General features: G+C 42.5%; 1 long non-coding RNA gene across 3 annotated transcripts; it reads left to right on the top strand.

Moving 5' to 3' along the window:
* The first annotated feature begins 1,272 nt into the window (after nucleotides 1–1,272).
* On the top strand, nucleotides 1,273–3,590 carry LOC125545722 (uncharacterized). 3 transcript variants are annotated; one of them, XR_007300193.2, is made up of 3 exons: nucleotides 1,279–1,927; nucleotides 2,217–2,744; nucleotides 3,153–3,590. It is a non-coding gene; the product is annotated as an uncharacterized LOC125545722 (long non-coding RNA). The 3 variants fall into 3 exon arrangements; XR_007300192.2 differs by having other exon boundaries at nucleotides 1,280–1,857; XR_007300191.2 differs by having other exon boundaries at nucleotides 1,273–2,744.
* Nucleotides 3,591–6,240: the final 2,650 nt, after the last annotated feature.

The raw sequence follows: 6,240 nt of genomic DNA, 5'->3' as shown, positions 1-6,240 counted from the left end.
TCCTGGTCATCATCTTCTTCAGGTCTATCATGCTGGCGCACATCTGGTTCTCCTAATGACGAATATGCTGGTTTAACTCCTGGATGTAGGCTTCAATGGATTTATCCCTCCAGGTGCAAATCATCTCCAATTGCTTGTCTCGGCGTCCGCATATCTGGTAGATGGTGTCTTTAAGATCCTTGTGATAAATTTCGCCAATGCGTCCCATGGCGATGTGGGCTGTCATGCTCTTTCCTAGACTCCAGATTGGTGCATCAAAGAAAAACTCTATGGGCTCAGTAACAGGCGTGAATGTCCTTCCTAGAATATGAATCATCCAGCGCTCCTCTTCTAGTAAAGTGGCGGTGTAGGTCCCGGTGAAGCTTGGTATCCCGATGCTTAGGTAGTTAGTGACTTCCTTCAAGTGTCGTCCGAAAGGGGTGTCATCGTCTGGTTGAGCAAACTTGTCCATTGGGTCCGCCATCTATAGAGTGGAAAATGGAGAAGAGTCAGAAATGAGTAGAGAAGAGGGTCCTATGGCTCATCTTAGTGGTCGCGTCCTATAGTCAGCGTGTGCTCTGATACCATCTTGTAGCAATCCAACCTCAGACAGTCAAATCTCTATGCATAAGTGTCATCCCTAGATCGGTAATGCTGACACACACAGTATTCGAGGATTTGTAACAGAGTTCAATCACACACTTATTACATCAAATATCTTAAAAGAGAACTTATTACAATAATATGGCTGAAGGCCATCTAAATAAGATAACAACGGAAGTTTCGAAGGTAATTGAGTCCATCAACTCCAACGACATAGCTGAGTGCACGACAACGACTTAGCGCACCTTACTCTTCGTCTGAAAACTCCGCAACATAATACGTTGCCTGCCTGTGTTGGTCAGCATATGGAATATGCTAGCAAAATAACACTATAGAGAAATGAACATGTAACAGCTATAACTATATGCATAATTGGGTGGTGGAGGCTCTATGGTTATCATTTGCATAAAGCTAGTTTTTACCTACAACAAAGGAATATATTTTATTTAACTACAAAATTGGTTGACAAACATTGAGAATGGTAACCCCATCTCAATCCCCAAAATCTTTCCCTGATAATAAAGCACGGATTGACTCTGTGGGTTCACCGTCACAATACACTTCTTCTCAGTGATTTTACGCTTTTAGTTTTTTTCACTTGTATTATTTTCTACATGTAAGGTGGTACTATTCATGTGATTTCGTCTGTAATTTTGTTCCACTTTTGCGTACATCAATCGTCCGCCAGTGTGGGCCTCAACGAGGCGAGAGAAAAACCCGACCCGGAAGCCCACGACCTTACCTCCCATCTCCGCCAATAGTGCGCCGCCGCCGCGTGCTGCCACCACCGGCCCCCGCCCCTCTGCCGCGCGCCGCCACTGCCGGCCAACGCCGTCACGCCCACCCCTACCCGACGCACCTTCCCCAACTCATCTTTCCCCTCCTCCTCTGCCGCTGCCGCTCTCCATCGGCCGACCAACTCCCTCGAGTCAGCGCTGTCTCCTCCATCTGGTTCCTGCTCGATCTCCTGCAGGTCCAGATCCTCCACAATCTCGCACGACGGGAGAGGAGCCTCCGCGTGCTTCTTGTCGGGCGACAGCGCGGCCGTGCGCCCCAACTCCTGATGGATTTCCAGTGTGTTGCTGGCCTCCCAATTTTTTTCCGTCGTGCAGCCGCTCCACGTCTCCCTGCGTCGTCTCAAGATGGTTTGGCTGGGCGCCGCCCTGACGGCCGAGCGTGTGCTATCCAAGGAAGATGGCTCCTCCACCCAGGCCCTCCTCCACAATGCCGGTGAGGACACTACTTCGTCCGAACGATCATCACCACCACGCACAGGTACACACACATGTGCTCCCCTGCCAGGCTGCCGCCCCTGCACTGATTTAAGGCGAAATCCAATTGGGAGGTATTGATAGGCACCAATGTATTCTTCGTTGAGTTCCCATGTCTTGAATTACGTTGATCCTTTTGGTAAGATCAAACCGAACAAACTGAACATCACTTGCCCAAACAAGCTTTACATCATGCTACATTATTGTAGTTACCGGGACTTTGTGTTCTTTGTACAAAACAGCAAAGACCTCAATCACTTATTCGTAGAGCACAAGCGAAGACATCCTTCTTTGAGTCCACATATATGTTTAGTTTTTTTAAGTGATTTTGAAATTTCAGAAGCTCTATGGCACATGTAACAGGTCTTGGGTATGATGGCCAGACGCGATGAGGAGGACATACTCGATCCCCATGGACGACAAGGATTCGAGGACATTGGTAGATGCAGGGGAGGCAATGAGGACGGAGATGATTGCGGCACACAATTTAAATAAACCTGAATATCCTGAAAAATATATTTGGTGTATAGAATTCAGTTTTAGTCTCTGCATACATTTTCATGATTCACTAACTCCAATATTATAAAACTATGTGACAATGTTTGTTAGATTTTTGTGTCTGCCATGCGTCCCAATGATTCCACCGGCATCGGCCCTCCCCTGCCTTGCTACAGACCGCAGTATCAGCGGTCTCCTTGGAGTACTGAAGCAGCTCGACGGCATCGTCCTTGGTGCGCCCCCTCAAGGCTTGATGCTTTCTACAGGAAAAAATGGCTCCTTTCTTTGAGATGAGGAAAATTACTTCCCTTTCTACAGGAAAAGATTGTTTTGTTTGATAAATGTGTTCCCAAGTTAAAGGCCCATGGCTCCGAAGTACTAATATTCTCTGAGGTACTGATTCTATCTGTTACTCATGCACCTAGCTTGGTTGCTTCAGAAAGCATCATGACTTTGATAAAAATAAGATAGCAATCATGAGTTATAGAAGTTCTGCTTGTGAGGTGATTTTGTGCCCATCCTCACATTCTATCTTGAGTTTTGTGACCCATCTTGTACGGTTATCTGCTTTGCGTATTCATGATCGTGTGGAGCTTGCAAAACTAATTTATGCTGGCTTCTTAGCTTTCCATTTTTCTTATTTGCCACAAGCCTGCTTTGTTATGTTATGGTTGATCTTGTTGCCCAGCTCATGCTTTCAGCTCTCCCTTCTCATTATATAGTGAATATGTAAACTCTTAAATCATGACCACGAAAGGTGTGCAGGTTCTACATGTTTACTTGCATGCTATTTTTTTACAGGAGCACCATAACATGTGAAAAATTCGAAGAGCTTTGTGAAGATTTGTGGGAGCAGCTCTAATTCCAATTAAAGAAGTCCCACACAGCGGGCATGAAGATTGGTCACATCTATATGTACAGTAGAGTTGATAGGACTTACACGGCACCCAAACTGTAGGTGATTATACTCTTCACTGAAGACTTATACTTTGAGAGGCTGTAATGGTAATGCAGGAATGTTGCATGGTTCCTATCTACCATCGACCATCACTACTTACCTTTTTGTTCTTCTTGCTGTTGGCTGGTAGCTTTTAGTAGCAATTTGGATAATTATGTGCGCATAACATTCTGTCTGATTTTGGGGCAAGAAAGGTCGGGGATTCTGTTGTGGGTGGATCATGGCCTACAGAACAATGCACACTATACAGTAGCATGAGCAAGTTGTGGGTGATGCCTTCATATGGTTGTTAAATTGCTGCTCTTTTTCTATATGGATTAATGCGAAGTACCTCAAATTTCTCTCTATGTTCGATTTGAGTTCTTGCTCTCCCAGTTGGAGAAACTTCGAGAGTAGGAATAAGTCGTCATCGTATTCAACTCTGTAATTAAAATGATTTATAGTAGGAACCAGAGCTGGGACTGTTACTTTTTATGTAATAAAATGCGTGCTATATCAAATGATTTTTTTCACAAAGGTGGGGATTCAACTCTGTAGCTAGAAAATGGCTAGAGCGTACTTGAATTGTTGAAAGCGTGGCTCAGGTCCTATAGTAGCTATCTTTGATTTACAACCAAAGTTCACTTATAATTATAGGATGAAACTTCATATTATTTTCCGTCTTATTTCGTTTGTAAAAGTAGCTGCAACAAGTAGCAGTTTGAATTAATGCAAGCAAGTAAGCAACGCTTTGATTGGAAAATTTGTGTGTTTGCATAGGCTTAAGCAAGCGCCTCTACTATCTGTATTTGTCTAAATCTTTGTGTGTTGGCATAGGCTGAAGCAAGCATCTCTTTGGTCTAAATCAGTAGTTAGTGCAGCTAGCTGTAGCAAGCCCCAGATCAACTTGATGCTAGCAATTACTTGAAGCCTTGATCTGCTCTTGCCAACTGGATAAACAAGCGCCTCGTCGATCTGTATGCCTGAATCTTTAGTTTGTGCAGCTAGCTGCTAGCAAGTAATTAAAGCCTTGATCTGCTCTTGCCGACAAAATAATCTTTGAAGAAGCATCCAGATCACTCCACTATGGGCCCATCCAGTGGCTTATGCATCCTATAATTAGCTTTTGAAGATTATCCGTCACTCCACTCTTTATTGTATTGTTATAATTGCTCCCTATTTCATTGAACTCCATGTTTTGCAAAATATGGAACATTGTTTAAACAGGGTAATTGTTGGAGTTTCAACTTCAATTTTTGTTGCTGTTACACAAAATTTTGCCTCCGCTGACAGTGTCGGAAGACCATCAGCCATCGCCTAGACCTACTTCACTCCAGTCATATTTTTTTCGTTGTGCAAATTATGATGGAGCTATGTTTGAATTACAGTGATTTACAGTCAGGGCTTACTGATGGTTAAACTAGCAATTAAAATTGATTTGAAAAATTATTTAACGCAATTGGTCTCTTAGCATAGGCTCAAGTATAAAACTGCTATGTAAAATCTCCATATGTTTGTGCAAATTGATTCTGCAAGCTACTCTGGAAACTTTATTCTTTTTTCAAAATTGATTTACTTGGTGCTAACTTCCAGTTTCTCTCAACAAGACATGTGGTATTCTGAAAAAGGAGCTTCTTTATTGGATGGCAGCCCGTGATGGTGGTTTCATATATGAAGCTAAGGAAAGCATGCCTCATAATTCATTCGATGTAAACAAGTAGGTCCAATTAGATATTGTTGGCTATAAATGACATGAGTTTTTAGCTTTCATAAAAATCTAGATATGTACTTTTTAACTATAATCTGTGGATGAGGGTAGCATCCAGTATACTTGATCTACCTTCGGCTAGACAAAAATATGACAATGTAATTTTGATTTAGATCTCGACTCTCCAATGTCAGGATAATTACGCCTGTAGCCTGCTGCTTTTACTCGTGCATAGCATCATGTATAATTTCACTAGGACTCAAAAGAATTTGGCCAAGTGTTTGTTCCTGAGAGAAGTGGAAAGACAAAGAGGGATAGAGAGCTCGCCTCCTTTTTTTGTAATCGCCAAAATTGTACGATGACCCTTCACTATTTAAAAAATCAATGCATGTGCAAACCAAATATAAGAACAAAAAAGCATTGCGCAATTTCCCAACTAGATAATGTATGTCTTCAAAAAAAGATTCCATTTTAAAAAAAAGTTCAAGAAAATACTCTACGAATTTACAAACGACTAGGATAGCTTATTCACTCCAAATTACATGGACCAAAAAGCGATAGTCAATGTAACTTTATTTCTGACGTTTGCCAAAATCGGATATAAGAAGTGTTGTGTAAAGCATGCTTTAATTTTTTTTCGCCCATTGCAACGCACGGGCATTTTTACTAGTAATAATCATTAACCCAACAAATTAATTAAGTAGAGTGATGAGATCAACATAATAATTCAAGCACCAGATACTCAAGATGTCCATAACCGGGACATGGCTAACCATGATTAGTTTGTACACTCTAGGAGGTTTGCGCACTTTTCCCCACAAGACTCGATCTCCTCCGTTGGATTTCTCGCACTACATGACGTTTGAGAAACGGATGACCGAGACACAGTCTTTCAGAAGTGTTAGCTCATTACGACGGGTAGACAGTACCACCTACATCCCCTACATCTGCTAGTCTACCACTGTAAGAGGTCACACAACATACTCAACTATGCTAGAGCCCATAATGGCTTGTGGCTGCACACGAAAGTTTCCAGCATGAATAACATAATGATCCCTTTGAGCCTGGGTGGCAAACCATAGGATGATCGCACGGATTCCCCGGGATCTCCTTGGACAACACCGGGTTCCCCAGGTGCCCACAAATCAATCCACCCAGATGTGTATTAAAGTAGCCACGTTAAGTTAAACCTTAGTTAACAAGAATCTCTCACTTCTGTCATGAATACTCTCAAAACCAAACCA

Source organism: Triticum urartu, chromosome 3A, assembly GCF_056163025.1.
Source record: "Triticum urartu cultivar PI428250 chromosome 3A, HENAU_Tu73, whole genome shotgun sequence".
Classification (NCBI taxonomy): domain Eukaryota; kingdom Viridiplantae; phylum Streptophyta; class Magnoliopsida; order Poales; family Poaceae; genus Triticum; species Triticum urartu.
The sequence above is the reverse complement of the archived record's forward strand: the minus strand, read 5'-3'. Positions and strand labels throughout refer to the sequence as shown.